Below are 17,570 nucleotides of genomic sequence, written 5' to 3'. Positions count from 1 at the left end.
ATGATACTTATTCCTTAAAAAAAAACCCTCTTATTTTTGATATGCTAACGCGTTCAGACACGATGTCTCTAACCCATTAGACCCAAACTCATATCCACATTTTTTAGAAGTTTACGTTGTAGAAATCACTACCTTGTTGTATATGAAAATGTCATTGATTGTGTTGTATATTTGTTGTCGGAAATGAAATAAAATGAAATGACATGAATATAAGTCACTGTGCGCAAACATCACACATGAAAGTTTGATTCTTACTTCAACTATTAATCTTTTAAAATGTAGAAAGGCAATGAAGTAACAGACCATTTGTTCCACTTTCGACCGGTCGGCAAGACAGAACTGACGTGTTCCAAACCGGGAAGTACGTCGACCATCTGGGTAGTTCCACACACTGCAACGTACCGTTGCCATTGATAGTGTACCCTTTGGCACAAGTAAGAGTTATCTTCGACCCATACCTCGTGATATTTGAGTCCCACTGACCATTCATCACATGTCCGGGGAGATTACAGAACCCTACCGAAACTATTAAAAGAAGAGGAAAAGATGAATGCCTTGTAAAGTATGTATCAATGTAGATATCAAAAGAAAGCACAAAGAAACGCAACGATTTGGATTTTAAACCCCATTGTGTCGATGAATAATGCTGAATGTACATTTATATCAGAAATTTGCACCGAAGGTCCAGTATACAACGCATTGCCAAATTGCATCATTTTCAGCCGTGTTTGCGTTTCTTTACACAACTGGACAATAGCTGGCATGGAAGCGGGACAAATACTGAATATTTTCATGTACTGAACATTTTCATGGATGGTATCAGTCATTATCAGTGTCAAGAATTGCAAGCATAATTATGTGAAATGATTTAATGATCTTTAGTAAACATGAAACCATGCAGCAAGCACAGCCACACAAATACATTTTATTAAATCGACTGCTTATTTACATTTTTTTTTTAAAATGTTGAAGAACTTACCCTAATTTTGTATAAATTCGAGGTTTGAAAGCACAGTTCAGTGATATCGTGTGATATCAACAGGCCCTACTTTTTTTAGCAAGTGCATTTATGTATTTCATTTCCTGCAGAGAAATGTGAAGACCGGAGATTAAAACATTTTTGCAGTGTCCGTACTAGTATTGTCTTACTGGTTGTCATCGAGTTTTAAAAGTCTTTTTTTTTCCAATACGACATGAAAGGGTAAACCATAGTGCGTTTGAATAAGATCATAACCCGAAAGCATTTATCTTAAAAAAGTCTTAATTCTGCATGTTTGTATCGTTTATTTCTTGTACGTTGCAAACATCCGTGAAGATTAATGGGTTATCATTTCAGAACTGGAAACAGAATCGCTAATGATAGTTTGGAAAAATAATTTTCATGACCATTTGTGAGTTTATATTGGGTCATTTATGTATGGCATTTGTTCACATCGACAACGATTTTTTTTTCTTGATATTGAAACTTACTGTTATATAAATAGTAGACAAAATGGCCGGGTTCAAGCTCTTCCTGGATGGGACATGTCCAGTTGTGTGAGTAACTTCTGTCAGAAAGTACGTCGGTAGTCGCTTCGTACTGGGAACATACACACATTTCTTGGTGCATGATGGCAATCTCGTTATGTCCTGATTCCCTTCTACAGATAGATAAACACTCTTCATCGGAATGAACGTTTAATCCATGTTCAGACAACAGGGGAAATGCTTGTTGGTTGCCTTCGTAGCATCCGAGAAAACCAGGCTCTGCGTGAAAACAGAATTATGGTTATTCTACCCTGCGTACCTTCAACATAATTTATTGCTTTCACATAAAGTTGAGTCTAGCATTGCCCCCATTCCAGGTATATCCGCAGATATTTTTAGCGCCTTTCCGATTAAACTTTTATGACTTTACACCAAATGAGACAAGAAATTTCAGTACCAAACTACTGGTTTATGACGGCAATATTATATACCAACTGTATATCATTTATAGAATCTGCAACTTTTTTTTTTTAGAATGTACATGTCTAAGACATCAGACAAAGCAATAAAATACCAGTAAAACAAAAACTACATAAGAAGGAGATATATCAGGTTTTATCATGGATTATCCATCCCATGGGCATTCATTTCTGGCATTCAACTTTTTTCATTGTTGTTAAATTTGTTTTTTTTTAAGGACGTTTTTCAGTACTTGGACACGAAATTATCATTTATTATTTGTGATAGATTCATCTTTGGTCATTCATTGCGTATGATTGAATACCCTTTGGCTCTTTATACTTGACACTCATTTAAAAAAAAAAAATCTATTCAGAAGAAAATTATAATGTTTCAACACAAATACTGTCCCGTCACACTTTCAGGTGCAACGGAATGCACATAATGGTAGTTGCGATGGGACGGAATTTATAATCCACAATGGGCTGCAAAAAGGGTGTTGACTTTTAAGACTTGGAACAGAATAAAATGATATCAAGTAAGACCGTATGGCACATCTGTAAAAAGATTTATATTGTAAGTGGTCAAGGGGTACTTATGGATCTTTCATCTTCCCTTCAGTTCTTTCATTTGTATCTCTATACCCTAACCTTTAATTCCAATTTGGCAACAATATCAATACTTTACTATGATGTTATGGATCTTGGTTTTGTTACGATAATAGTGTATGAAACTGCTTTGAACAATATTGTCTGCTAATAGAATAATGAGTGCTTGATTAATCTAATTTAGGTTTTAACGGTCAATGTCATACTTTTGTCATTCAAGTTCCTATTCCGAGCATTCAATTTCACACGTTCCGCGCTTGCAGCATTGAATCAGCAATAAAATTCAAAATCCGGTCATTCGAATTCACTATCAGATCATTCAAATTCATTGTCGGAACATTCAAATTCACTATCGGAGCATTTAAATTTAAGAGAGGAGCACGCATTTCGGCAATGAGCATTCAAATTCATGTCAAGCTGGCGACGGAATCTTGTCGGTTATTCTAATTCGTGAATAGGCAACTATGTTCCAACTCAAAGGAGTCCTGAATTTAATTAGTGTGGGGCCTTGTATGTGTGTCTTCTCCATTTAGCTTTGAATATATTGGGATCTAAAGAGGAAGGTTATTTACTTTGCAGTATAGAGGTCCACCTGTTCACTGAAAATTTTTAACTCGGGTTTCACGAAAAGGAATATACAGGTCACAACTCATGCACATAAAAGATCCCACTTCATTTCATTAATCGCAAAGAGCAGGGTGTTTAACCCAGTGGTCCCACCGTACATCCAACTGGACCCCATGGAAGACCAGCTATTGCAGCTGAATATGAACTACCCAGCCATCATTTTAGATGGAAAATGATGAAACAATCAGGCAAGCAAACAAATAACAACCAAACACACATTTTACACTGTTTAGGCCTACAGACGAACATAATACGGAAAGTTGGTTGACACCTTCGGAACCCCCCCCCCCCCCCCCAAAAAAAAAAATACATTGAACCTGATATATAACATTATTCGTCTTCTTTTTTATTATTTTTTGCTATCTTATTGGTTTACTTTTGCGGGACTACGTGAGATCTCGATGTGTCAATTTGTCTTTAAATTGATGCATAATCAGTACGTAACTTGTAGTGTTATCAGCATGCGCAGTATCATCAAGGAATATGGTCATGTTGTCGTTGAGTTGTTTGGATGCACTGCTGATTGAACCTTACAATTTAACATTTATTGAGATGAATAACAAAGAATATATGAACAGAGAACCATGTAGAACCTTTAAACAATCATAATTACACTATATACAAGCCTTTTTTTTGGGGGGGGGGGGGGGATTGTGTATGCCCTTTCTCCTTTCTTTAAGAAAAAAGAAAAGTGTACTCCATTTTCCTCGTTAAAATGATTGCACGAAGTAGGAACTTGATCGTCTGAAAATGGAATTGAACCCTCCAAACAAATTTACCGGGACTACCACATAACTATTGCAGGAATTTCAATGCACGAGTAGGAAATGCAATGCTTGCATTTGGAAATTGAACGCCCAAAACGTGAATTTGATTTGACTGAAACAAAATAGAACTCCGCTTAAAATGAAATTGATCGCTCGGATTCTGAATTTGAATGCCCGAATATTTTTGCGTGCGTGCGCTGTGTGAATTTGAATGCACATTAAATGAATTTGAATGACAAAAGTATGAAATTGAACGGGAAACCTATATTAAAAGGCATTAAATAAAATTTGATACTTTGACATAATTTTTCTTTGAATCTTTTGTTTTTTTCATTCCGTCCTGCAAGGGCGCACGCACCACCCTTTCACATAATTTAGTAGTAGCATAATCATAAGCCATATTTGAGACACCACATCAGAACAGTCTTCCACCTAATGCACGGCGTCTAGACTTCGCGAGAAGACAGTACGCCCTAAAGGGTATCGCGTAGTCGATGCATACACATTTACGTGTAATTTTGGGCGGAGAAAATAACTTTTGACTAGTCGACCAATCACTTCATTTTGCTGTTATTCTTAAAATTCATGGGAAGGGATATAAAACAAACATACCAATCCTTCGGTGACTTCAATGCCACTATTTTCTGAGGAGCGTCCACTATTTCTTCGGGGATGCGCCCCTCAGAAAATAATACTATTAAAGTCACCTAATGCACATAGTTTCGACCAGAAGCTCTCAGGCCTGGTATATTGACATTTTATAAGTTATATCTTATGCAGCTCCAAATATGACACTCCAGTGTTAGCCTCACCTCGACATTTAAGTTGGACAGCGTTGTTTGAGGAACAGTCAGTGGTTGCCAGTGGGCAATCTTTTAAACGTTGAAACCTGAAAGAATCTATGCAGTAAGATCCCGCAATAAAGTTAGAAGTTGAGAAGCCGTTTTACTTCTTTATCAAACCCTTATTATCAAACTCAACGATAGCTTTGTCATAACTTTATGGTAATATACAAGTTTTACACTATAAATCATTGTAGGAGAAAACTATTGAAATCGTGGCAATGTGTTTTTCGGAAATTTGATTTTGAGACAAGTTAACTATCATTGATATAAATAAAGTGCATTAATCTACCAAAGTTGAAAAAATTGTAAATGTAATTAATGTGCATTGACAACCTGGCCTCTAGAAATACTATTTGTCTTTTTCCTTCTATCTTCCCTTTTTTCAGATTATAATTTGTGACCGTGCACCTCAAAACGAACATAAAGTCGCACATACTGATTTTGCGTGAGGACTGAAAATAAGTCAAATGGGTCAACCTAGCCGAACTTGACTTTTTCATATTTTCTGAAAGAGCGGGTCTTCTTTTACATTATGCTAAAATTTGGTATCATAAAACGGGCAGGGAAGTGTGTTTTTTAGCAGTTCATCTCCAACATTTTTAGTAGAATAGTGTGATTAGGTGTGTCTTGAGAATCCCTTTTTCATTTCTGAAAAACCTTGTCCACACTCTTCACTTTCAACTCTAATAGCTTTTGAAAGAATAGCGCTACCGCTTTGAAAGTTGGCATTAATTATGGACAAAATGTGTTTATGTGGCATGCTTAATTTCAGTTTAATTTGATAATCCCTTCATTGTTGTTACTCTGGTGGTTTACTTCCTGTTTTTTGTCCCATTCATCGCACAGCCAGCACGGTTTGGTAAAGATTAAGCGCTTGAATAGACACTGTACACCAGAGCCTCTTTTCTCAGTTCACACTTTTCCTGAGTTTGTGCTTTCTTTCCAATATTTAGATAGGTTAGGAGAGTCCATTTGATTTGAGTTATACATCATTTTAAAGCTTAAAGTCTGGTCTTTCAGAATATGGTCTTAACTAAAAATTCATGTCTGGCGACTTTTTGTTTGTTTTGAGGTGCAGAGTCACATTTGATCATGTAATGTACTTTCACGTTATCGTTTTATGCTACGTTCACAACATCAAAGTTCGAGCCTGGGTATGATAACCGAAAATTCCTTTCCAGCGTTCCTTTACCCGGCCGTACCTTGCAAACTTTTTCGTTGTTTTGCTAGTTTGTGTTTTTTACACGAAATATTAATAGATAACTCCATCTCTAATCTTTTTGTTTCTCTTCGTTTGTTTAAAAAATCGCACACATTGTATTTCATAAATGAACGCAAATTATTCAGTCTTGGTTTCATTTTTTCTTTCGACGTACGTTACAATGCAGCTATACCTTGAGGTGGACATGATAGGTGTTGAAACTTTCTCCTTGTTGCTGTACCGGGCAACTTCTGAGCCGAATACTTCTCTGCCGCTGGGAAGCCAAGCTCCCCGCAGACCAAGTCAGCAACTTTAGCGTTAAACCCACTGTAGCAGACATACCCGTCTGATCCGAGCACAACCAAACCTTCCAGCGGAGAGGGACCGTCAACAAGTCTCACAGAGGGTGTTTCTTGAAAGTGAAAAATAATGTACATATACGTGTCGTGTATGGTGTATCCATTAGGTTTCAAACGCTCCATGTATTTCCACTTATTATATTCATGAATTTTTATGTAGAGCAGAGATTTGGAAGTACAGTGTACATACGTTCCTTTTTGAAAAATGGAATTTTAGGAGTTTCCGTTATTGTTGTTACATCTAGAAAATCACTGAACTATTGAAGTCAGTAAAAAAGTCGAATTCTGAAATAAGATATTGACCGCCTTCAACACTATCATTGCTCTTTTTAGAATTTCACCCTCAATCCAAACCTCATTTTATTTTCTGAAGATCATCTAAAAACGACTTCATGTAAGAAACATTAGAGAACGCACAAAATAAAAATAATGATTCTGACATATATATATATATATATATATATATATAATTATAGTTATATCATTCCGTTATTATTTCATTCTCCAGAGAGCGCAATTGAGAAGCTGAACCTCAATAACTTGGTTCCCTACGTTTTTTCATAGGGGAGAGTTGGATTGGGGCTTTCAGTACGCGTTACTTTTGTACATCGCACGAGATCGCCACAAGTCAGCCCTATCTCATTGCGTACGCGATCTTTTTTATGAGGTTGCTGTGATAACTTTATACCACTATGCAAATAGTAGGGGATAGACCACATAGTCTATCGTTTCATACTGTGACATCTCTGTGGAGGCACTATACCCATAGACTGCAATATGTGACACACTGTGGCTTTTACATGGTAACTGCATGTCACCATGGTTACGATAACTATGATAATTATGATAACCACATAGTCTGAAATTTCATACTATGACATCTCTATGGACATACCATGCCCACATACTGCAACACATGACACTGTGATCATTATGTGGTAACTGTATGACTATGTGACTTGTACGTGGTGAACCACATAGTTTGTAATTTCACAGTGTAACAACAATGTGAACACACTATATTCACACATATATTATAACAGATAGTAAACTATGTGAACACAGTGTGGTAACACTGTATTTGTTCCATAAGTTCTCTGCACATGCAAAATGCAATGTTGTGTAGATGAATCTCTCTATTCTCACTTTTACTTATAGAGAGTTTGATTAGCTTTAGGCATTTATCACCCACAGTATAATTGTTTTCATTGCACAAAGCAAAGAAACAATCATACGGAAAAAAAAAATCATTCATCCTAGTGATGTTAGAGCAATCGTCATTAAACATTATGAAATGAAAAAAAATTGAAGCAAAAATGAATTAGACCGTATGCATTAAGTTTCAAAGTATATTTTCTTCCTTCCAGAGTTCGCGTTATTATTTGCAGCGGTAATCGCTTTAGAAGTCTACGCCGTTTGGAAAACAGGTGGTATAAGGCACAGGTAACTTGCTATTCATCTCTGCGTTTTCCGAAAATAAAGATAAAAAAGATGACGAAGAACAGGAGAGAAGACCAGGGAACAAAATGAAATCAACACTTTGTAACAAAATAGTCTTTATAGCCTGATAAACCACAGACATATTTAATCATAGCAAAGCGTGTGTATGATACTTACCGTCATAACACTTTACGTTCAACTTGAAATTTGCAGGGTATATATACAAACCGTGACAGCTTCGTCTGATGGGTCAATGATAAAAAGGGTGAAGACTGCACGAAATTTAAGATAACGATGTTAGACGTCTTGTTAGCTATTTTATCTGATACTTGGAATCTCATCACCCTGTTATTAAGAGACTCGATCTCAATGAGAATTCTCCGTCCCGTGGGTGCCTGCACGACCCAACCATCATTGCTTGAGACGCAGTTTTCCTTACAGGAGAGGAAGCGTTCTACAGTCCCTTCCGTACAATTCAGAGTTAAATCTGTGAGATATAAATTAGACCAAATAAGGACAGTTGCAGTTATGTGGTCTATATGATTTCAACATGTTTTGACCTACGTTTGGAGTAGGTCTTTAATTTGTTTCAGTAGGCCTAAAGATAACATTTGCTTCGTCACGTCAACCTACTCGTTATGACAGTTAAAAGCTTGACATTTTGTCGTTAATGAGTGCATCAAGGCTCAGGTTAATCGAGTTAATAATTCATAGTCCTTCAGAGCGGATTTTGTCATATACTATCTAATCCTCTTTGTGCTTTACACATAGTAAAAGATATGGCTCTGTTCACGCTGGAGAACCCCTATCTTATAGGAGCTCCCTTTTTTAAAGGGCTGTTTTTTAGTTGTTTATTTTCTTTGAAATAGGAACATCTAATGTCGATAAATGTGTCATTGCATTTATAGTGTAGAAAATTTTCGAATGTTTTCTCGACATAATAATCTTCTTACCTGACAATGTTTTATTGGGTATTGTGGAACATAGTCAAGTGTGACACATTTTGAACTGATTAAGGTACTCAAGTTAGATTGATAATCAAAAAATTATCAGACGCAATGTATTACATAATATGTATACTATATCGTATCATATCATGATCATATCATATCATAATATCCAGTTAACAGTTGAAATAAACTTCTAAACAGTTAATTATAACAGGGAAATGGTTACAGTATCGATAGGAAATTGAAATTACTAGTTCACCTAAGTGTCTAAACGAATTATAAAGGATACAACATGAGAGCAACTGACATCCCTCAACGTTGGTTTTAGTGGTCATCACAGCATAAACGATTTTGAAACGAATTGCTATACCGATAATAATGTTAATGCTACTTACAGGCTGCATCCGTCGAGAACATTTGGAACATGTAACACAGGATCACACCAGCAAATGATAATACTATGGCAGTCATTCTGCTTTCGATATTCAAACTTTACTAGGATCTTAACTTTTTTGAACCCGATTTTGACGTTATAAAATTTATATCCATTGAAGGCATTCACTGCAGAGGCCCCATGGATAAACGCGAAATATTCGAGACTCCAAATTCAGATTTCTAGGGCTGTAGAAGAATGAGCAAACATCACACAAAGTAACGATGAGGGAGAGGAAGGCTCACTATGTCAACCTAACTTTGTCAATCTGAGAAATCGTTAAATCAATGCCATACAGGAGACACTTCAATAATTATCCCAGGGTTCAAATAAGCCACAATAACCACTTCAGAGTGTCACTCATGTGTCCGATATGTATGAAAAACATGGCAATTTCTCTCGCCATGTTTTATCTTTAGTTTCATATCCGTATTGGATAATTGCATTAGAACAATGATATGATATCTCCTTTAGATACGATACAAATAATAAATGATTGTAACACTTATCCTCCCTCTTTCCATAACAGGAAAATGATGTCATTCTCAGACTTTTCGGTTTCGTACACTATAGATGAAAAACGTGAAAAAACAGACGGCGCAAGCAAACACTTCATCGTCATGATTTCATATCAGCAAACGTTAAGCTTGAGTGATGATTTATCAAATTAGAATTTGCAACGAATATCTACCCGCCATGGTGCTACTTGGTAATTCTATGCCTTTTTCCATTATCTATCTTTCACTCGGTTTTAATTTACTCCTTTTTTACCTTCACCAGCAAATTCTTTCTAATGTGAATTGATCTTGGTATATTGTGCCCCATGCCTCATATACTATCTAATGATTAAGTTCATGTCAAACCATCCAAACATTCGTTGCCGAATTCTCCGTCGTAAAATCAGTTAGCTGGACACAGCTTCTGCCATTATTCTAATAACCTTTTAAGAAGGTTTGCACCGGCAGATTAGCACGTGCAAGAGACGTCTGCAAACTGTCATGTCATATCAAAATTACATACACTGTACTTACATTTTTAAGGGGAATAAGCCCCAACTACTTGTGTGAATTTATACAGAAATATTAGTTAAACACTGTAAAGTTCGAGGAAAATCGGACTATCCGTATAAGAGTTGTGATTTTTTACAGTTTCGGTGTCATTATGGTTAGATGGGAAGACCACAGCAGTTCGTGACGTCGCTGCGGGACAACAATGAATTATGGAAATTATGAAGAATTAAGTCCAACGTATTTCCATCGTTTGAGAAATTATGTTTCCTCGTCTTGTCAGTGATATAACTATGTTAAGGGTGAACATTTTTCCATGCTTTAAGAAAGCGGTGAGTCTGGTGCACTTTCGTTATGCTAGCAAAATGAAGGAAAAAAATCCTGTATTGTCTTTATTATGTGACCGTGCATCACAAAACGAACAAAAAGTCGCACACACTGATTTTGCGTGAGGACTGAAAATATGTGAAATGCGTCAACCCAGCCAATCTTGACTTGTTCATATTTTCTGAAATAGCAAGTCTTCTTTTACATTATGCTAAAATTTGGGGTCATAAAACGATACAAAATATGTTTTTTAGCAGTTTATCTCGAACATTTTTGGTAGAATAGTGGGCTTAGGTGTGTCTTTAGAGTCGCCTTTTCATTTCTGAAAAACCCTGTACCCACTCTCCACTTTCAACTCTAATAACTTTTAAAAGGATGATGCTACAGCTTTGAAAGTTGGCATTGATTATAGACAGAATGTGTTAAAGAGGCATATTTAATTTCAGTTTAATCTGATAATCCCTTCATTGTTGTTACTCGGGTGGTTTACTTCCTGTTTTAAGTCCCATTCATCGCACAGCCAGCACGGTTTGGTATAGATTAAGCGCTTGAATAGACATTGTACTTCAGAGCCGCTTTTCTCAGTTCACACTTTTCCTGAGTTTGTGCATTCTTTCCAATATTTAGATTAGGAGAGACCATTTGATTTGAGTTATACATCGTTTTTAAGCTTAAAGTCTGCTATTTCAGAATATGGTCTTTACTAAAAATTCATGTCTGGCGACTTTCTGTTTGTTTTGGGGTACAGGATCATGTTTCTTTACCTTTTTTTGTCATACTGTGACGTCAGGAACTGTTCTAGAAGAAAAAGAAACGTTGAACTCTATGTGTCATACTGTAACAAAAATAAAAACCATGATCAATGCAGCTCCACACGATCTATAAACGTGCATGGTAAACTCTCTGCCCTTATGATAAACCTATGAAACTTGAGCAGAATCCGCTGGCTGATATGAAGAGCACAGAACATGGAACAGGCGAGGGCGCTACCACCAAAAGTTTTTGGGCGGTTAAACGTTCTACATACATGTATAAACACACTTCTGAGTAGGTGTGTCTGCTTTGGATTCACACGTAACCTTCCTGCTTGCATGTCATCATTGGCATTTTATCTTTGTTTTCTCATGTTAACTCGCCAGCATTCATACCCGCTCAGTAACAACTACTGACAAACGGTGTACTAAAGGCGAAGAAACAAATGGGAAAATATACTGGACTATTTGAAAGTGATCAAGATCAACACACATTAGATGATTAATGTCCAACAGACTATCACCTCATCAAGGGCGCCGGAAGCCGGGGGGGGGGGGGAGGGCACTCGCCCCCCCCCCCCAATAATAATCATAATACATTATTGATATACATTATGATATCCATACACTGATATTTACTTGTGAGTAAATTTAGTGTATATAGATGGTAGCCTTGCGTCCTCAAGTGTGCCATCTGAAAAAAAAAAAATGAAATGAGGTTCGTCATTCCGAATGTAATTTGTAAATAACAATGAGAAAGGTTCACTACTCCGAAGGTTCGTTGTTCCGAAGGTTTTTTTTTTTTTTTTTTTTTTTTTTTTAGATCCGAAAATGAAATGAGGTTTCTTATTCCGAAGAAGGTTTGTTCATCACAAAAAAAAAGAAGAGAAATGTTAATTATTTCGAAAGTTCGGTTACCTTATGCCTTAAGACGATTATAAGGTTTGTAATTCCTAAGTTTTGTTCGTGGACTCACCTTTTTCACTTTTGGATTAACTTTTTTTAATGTTTCGATTAACGAACATTTGGAATTCCTATCATTTTCGGACTAACGAACCGTCGTAACAACAACCATATAAATTTCATTGTGGGATTAACAAACCTTATTAAAGGACAAGTTCATCTTCATAAACATAAGGATTGAGATAATGTAGCAATATTAGTAGAACACATCATTGAAAGTTTGAGGAAAATCAGACAATCCGTTCAAAAGTTATGAATTTTTGAAGTTTTTGTGCAGTAACCGCTGGATGAGAAGACTACTGCAGTGTATGAATAACTCAGATGTCACATGCGTACAACAATATAAGGAAAATATAAAGAGAATTTCGCAAAATTCCATCTTTTGAAAAAAGTACTCATTCCCCTGACTCGTTACCGACAAATGTTATAGGAAGTATTATTCCCCCTGCCTTTAGAAAGAGGCAAGTCAAATGCTCTTTTATTATGCGAAAAAAGTGAAAATATGTTGAATTTTCTTTTACATTTTCTTTATACTGTTGTACGCATATGACTCACAAGCTGTAGTAGTCTCCTCATCCAGCGGTTCCAACACAAAAATTTGAAAAATTCATAACTTTTGCATCGATTGTCCAATTTTCCTCAAACTTTCACTGATGTGTTCTACTAACATTGTTGCATTCTCTCAATCCTTATGTTTATGAAGGTGAACTTGTCCTTTAATAACGAACCTGTTGCGACACGGATTGTCACCCCTACACGGATTATCGCCCCCGTCATGGATTGTCGTCTGGCGACAATTCATGACGCTTGTGCAGTTCCTAATTTTTGAACTCGATGGCGACCATCCATGATGGCAAAAAAATTGTTGCGACGGGGATTGTCGCCCCTTCAAGGATTGTCGCCCCGGGCTCGGGGTGGTTCCTCCGGTGTTAAGCGTTGGTGGGATGGGTATGACTGGTAAGTTATGCGTATGTGTGTGTGTGTGTGTGTGTGTGTGTGTGTGTGTGTGTGTGTGTACTTGTGAGCTTGTGTGGTGGTTGTATAGTGGTAGTGGTTTGTTTGTCTGTGTGTATACGTGTGCCTGTATGTGTACATGTGTATGTGGTATATAGTGGCGTATGTGTATATCAAAGGGTACGTGATGGTGCGTGTTTGTAGGCGCAGGTTTGTGCCTGAATGAGTATCTGAGGGGTTGGTGTTCGTGGGCTACGTAGGCCCTACGTATGTGTGTTGTGTGTGAGCGTTCGTGTGTCTACGTAAGGCCCCAGTCACATAATGCTCTGCGTCCGGCGTTACATGCAAATAACTCATTTTTTTTTTCTGCGGACACCCGCGGATCCCTTGCTGTCACCAGAGCATTTTTACAAAACATGCGGGAGAAATATGCGGGCGATACGGAGAGATATACGACCAAATGCGAATAATTGCGTCCACTTGCGGATATTCTTACGAATTGGCACGTAATTTTGTTCTTTCAACTTACATAAACCTCTGAATAGTTCGGAACACTTGCGGAGAGTTGCGACTATTTACGGAGAGTTGCGGATATTTTCGGATAGTTACAGATTGTTATAAATAATAATGTACAATATGACGATCCCTGAAAAGTCAGTGTATTATGACAGCAAATTTATCACACATTCGACTGTCTTACATTGTACACTGGGGAAAACTGAAATTGAATTTACGTACAAGTTGTGAAAAGTTTTCGCATTTCTTTGATTTGCTTTACAGTAATAAAAAGATATATGAAATTTTGAACTTGAAGTTTGAATTTTATTTGTGCAGCTCAAATATGGATAAACATCATAAATGTTAAGACTACATAATATAATTATACCACACATAAAATACAATCTAAGTTTTTGATCGATAAGTTAACAGTGTAAGAAAATCTTACTTACACTCATGGAACAGACAAACCGTGGTTACGCTGTCATTGTGCAGCGATATTCATGACTTTCTGGGTTATGTTAAGGAGATTGTTATAATAAAGCAATGCCTATTACATTTCCAGAAAAAAAAACCAAAACATTAGGACATTCGGATACCCGTCCCACACCCAAATACAATATTTAAAAAATGTAATATCCATGGAGCGTATAGTGGGTAAGACTATAGGGAAATACTAAATTCGTTCTCATTTTATATAGTGTATCGCTGTCCCACACCTTCCCGGCCAGAAAAGTGAAAAAAATGCTGTCACCTCATCCCCAACCCAAAAATTGCCGTCCGAGTTTCGAAAAATATACATTCAAATAGTACAAGGAAAAAATGTTCAGCACCAATGGTCAAGCGATGTCATGAGTATATAGGTGCCACCTAAAATGACCATTTGTGGGAGAAATTTCGTAGCTTGACTTTGCGGTTCTGCCTCTCCACCGCTCCGAGTGTGTTGTAGCATTCCTTCAGGTAAATAGGCTGCAGCTTGGCAACACGAGTTGTGGGGCTTCCCACGCGTCTCTGTGTTCCCATGCGAGTGGAGAACAGAAAACATCGAAGGACGTAATCGTCTACAGCATCCCCTGTACAATTTCCTGTACCTAGAGGTTCGTTGATCCAAAAATGAAATTCCGAATAAAGAACCTTCGAATAAAGAACCTCGGACTAAAGAGCCTTCAGAATAACGAACTTTTGCAATAACGAAATGTAACCCCGTCCCTACATACACACAAACACACCCGAACCGATACCACATTCCTTCCTGATGAAACGACTTCCCAATGTTGATAAATAATATAATAATAATAATAATAATTGTTTTGGATATAAACTCCAAATTTTATTGTCCAAGAATGGAAATTCTTTTTGCCAAATTGATCGTGGGCCCGGCAGCCACTGAGCAGCGCCAGATCGACGTTACTCTAACCTTTTCAACTGTTGAACGGCAAACAAGGTAGCAGCAACTCCCATCTTTTAACGTCTTTTCGTATGACGCGGCCGGGGTTTGAACCCACGACCTCCCGATTGTGAGGGCAGCCGCTCTACTCACTGAGCCAACACATCGGTGTTAAGACAAAATCATGGGCGTACATAATCGAGCAGGATTCGAACCTACGACCTCCTGATCACCGGACAGGCGTCATCTCCACTAGACCACCGAGCTTTCGCCCGAAAGCAAGTGTTGGTTCTAATCCTTATAGCATGCAGCGGGTACTGCTTTGTTATTCAAATTCATGAATTTCCTCCGTCGAGATGTTTTCATTGCAACTGATTGACAAATTGCCCTACATCGACGTAAAATAAGCACTGAATTGATCAGTGTTTTTAGTTGTAGCCATGATAAAAAATCATGGGCGTACATACTCGAGCAGGATTCGAACCTGAAGAACGGAAGAAATTCATGAATTTGAATAACAAAGCAGTACCCGCTGCATGCTATAAGGATTAGAACCAACACTTGCTTTCGGGCGAAAGCTCGGTGGTCTAGTGGAGATGACGCCTGTCCGGTGATTAGGAGGTCGTAGGTTCGAATACTGCACTGCATACTAGTCGATCCACAAAAAACAACAAGTGAAATCAAATTAACATGTTTATTCGCACATGCATGCCAAAGAATTTCAAAACATGCAAGTGTTGTTCTTCTTGTTGTTTTTATTTCCGTCTTCAGATAAAAATGTACACAAGTTGCATATACATTGCATAGGCTATACATAACAGCATTAATAAAATGGGGATTGCCCGTTTAATGTACCATACCTGCAAAATATGATTGCTCTTCATTCAGGGTCTCATGGAGTACCTGAATGTACAATTATACATTTACGGCGTTGTCAACTGTATATTTTCTTTCTTTTTCTCTCTTTTCTTTACTTACATTAAAATTTACAACTGATTGACAAAAAAAAATTGCCCTACATCGACGTAAATAAGCTCTGAATTGATTAGTGTTTCAGTAGTAGTCATGACAAAAGAAATCATACATCAATCGTATATACTCGAGCAGGATTTGAACTAACAATCTTCTGATCTCCATACAGATGTCATTTCCACTATAGTCCACCGACCTTCCGCCAGACAGCACATGTTCGTTCTATGCAGTTGGTACTGCGTAACTCAACTTCAACTTCACGAAATTATTCCGTCGAGATGATTTCATTGCAATTGATTGACAAATTGCCCTCCATCGACGTAAATTTACTTGGAATATATTTCTTCCCGCAACTAGGAATACCAAACAATAATCTTTACGAATTTCGTTGTGTTTCATGTCAACCAAGAACAGTAGTCAATTCGTCACTTCAAGACTAAAAACACTATTGTGTGATGTGAAAGTGGGATCTCTCTGACAATGGCTTTGTAGTGCGATTACAGTATATTTTGTGATATTTTACTAAGGTTGTTGTATCTATTTCTGTAAATGCCTGAAGTTACAATGATTTATGTACAATATCGATATTATAATTCGTACTAACATAAAGAAGAGAAAAAGAAGTGCAATATTTGAAGTACATGCATAGCATATCTTCTATAACTTTATGCATTCGTAACAGCGTATTACACAGTGTACACGTTTGTAGCCAACTCCATTTTTTAGTTATATCAAATCTCACACAACCACAACTCATTTTGGTGATTGAGTACCTGAATATGTGAACGGTTAAGTCCAAAATTTGGCCATCATCTTTGGAAACTCTTTTGGAAGAAATGCCAGTAATAGGGATAAAGTGACCGTTTTGCGATGAGTTAGTACACATAACAATCCGGTACCTGGAAAGTTGAATATATAAATATATATATGTATATATATATATATATATATATATATATATATATATATATATAGGTAAATGTGTTTCCAATTTTTTTTTTCTCCTGGACTTCGGCATTTCGTATATTCAGGTTGTTATAGTGCTACTATTCTACATTACCGCTAAAATCATTTGAAACTAACTTTGTTTTCCGTGCCTATTCGGATTTTTTTTCATTCTTTTCTTATTTATGTGTGCGTTGCATCATTCTAAAATATCACAAGGATATGATTTCCCGTCTTAACACTTATAAAAAGGTGAATAACTCAATTACTGACTAACTACCTAACATATTTCTTACATGTTCATATACATATATACATGTTTAATGCTTTCCCAAATAATCCCGTTTTCACTTACTGACAATGTTATTTTTGAGTCGTCATTGCTTCCACACTGGATGTTTTGTATAGACTACTTTAATCATAAATCATATTTGTGACAATGCACCTCAAAACGAATATAAAGTCGCACACACTGATTTTGCGTGAGGACTGAAAATAAGTGAAATGTGTCAAGCCGAACTTGGCTTTTTCATATTTTCTAAAAAGCGGGTCTTCTTTTACATTATGCTAAAATTTGGTGTCATAAAACTGGCAGGAAAGTGTGTTTTT

General features: G+C 36.9%; 1 long non-coding RNA gene across 1 annotated transcript; it reads right to left on the bottom strand.

Moving 5' to 3' along the window:
- Positions 1-278: 278 nt before the first annotated feature.
- LOC139721887 (uncharacterized) lies at positions 279-4,850 on the bottom strand. The gene is made up of 3 exons (XR_011710246.1): positions 4,741-4,850; positions 1,471-1,746; positions 279-525 (listed from the first exon to the last, which is right to left on the bottom strand). It is a non-coding gene; the product is annotated as an uncharacterized lncRNA (long non-coding RNA).
- Positions 4,851-17,570: the final 12,720 nt, after the last annotated feature.

Source organism: Diadema antillarum, unplaced genomic scaffold (assembly GCF_040938485.1).
Source record: "Diadema antillarum isolate AM-2024a unplaced genomic scaffold, OU_Dant_1.0 scf00000151, whole genome shotgun sequence".
NCBI lineage: Eukaryota > Metazoa > Echinodermata > Echinoidea > Diadematoida > Diadematidae > Diadema > Diadema antillarum.
This window is presented reverse-complemented; position numbering and strand designations above follow the sequence as displayed.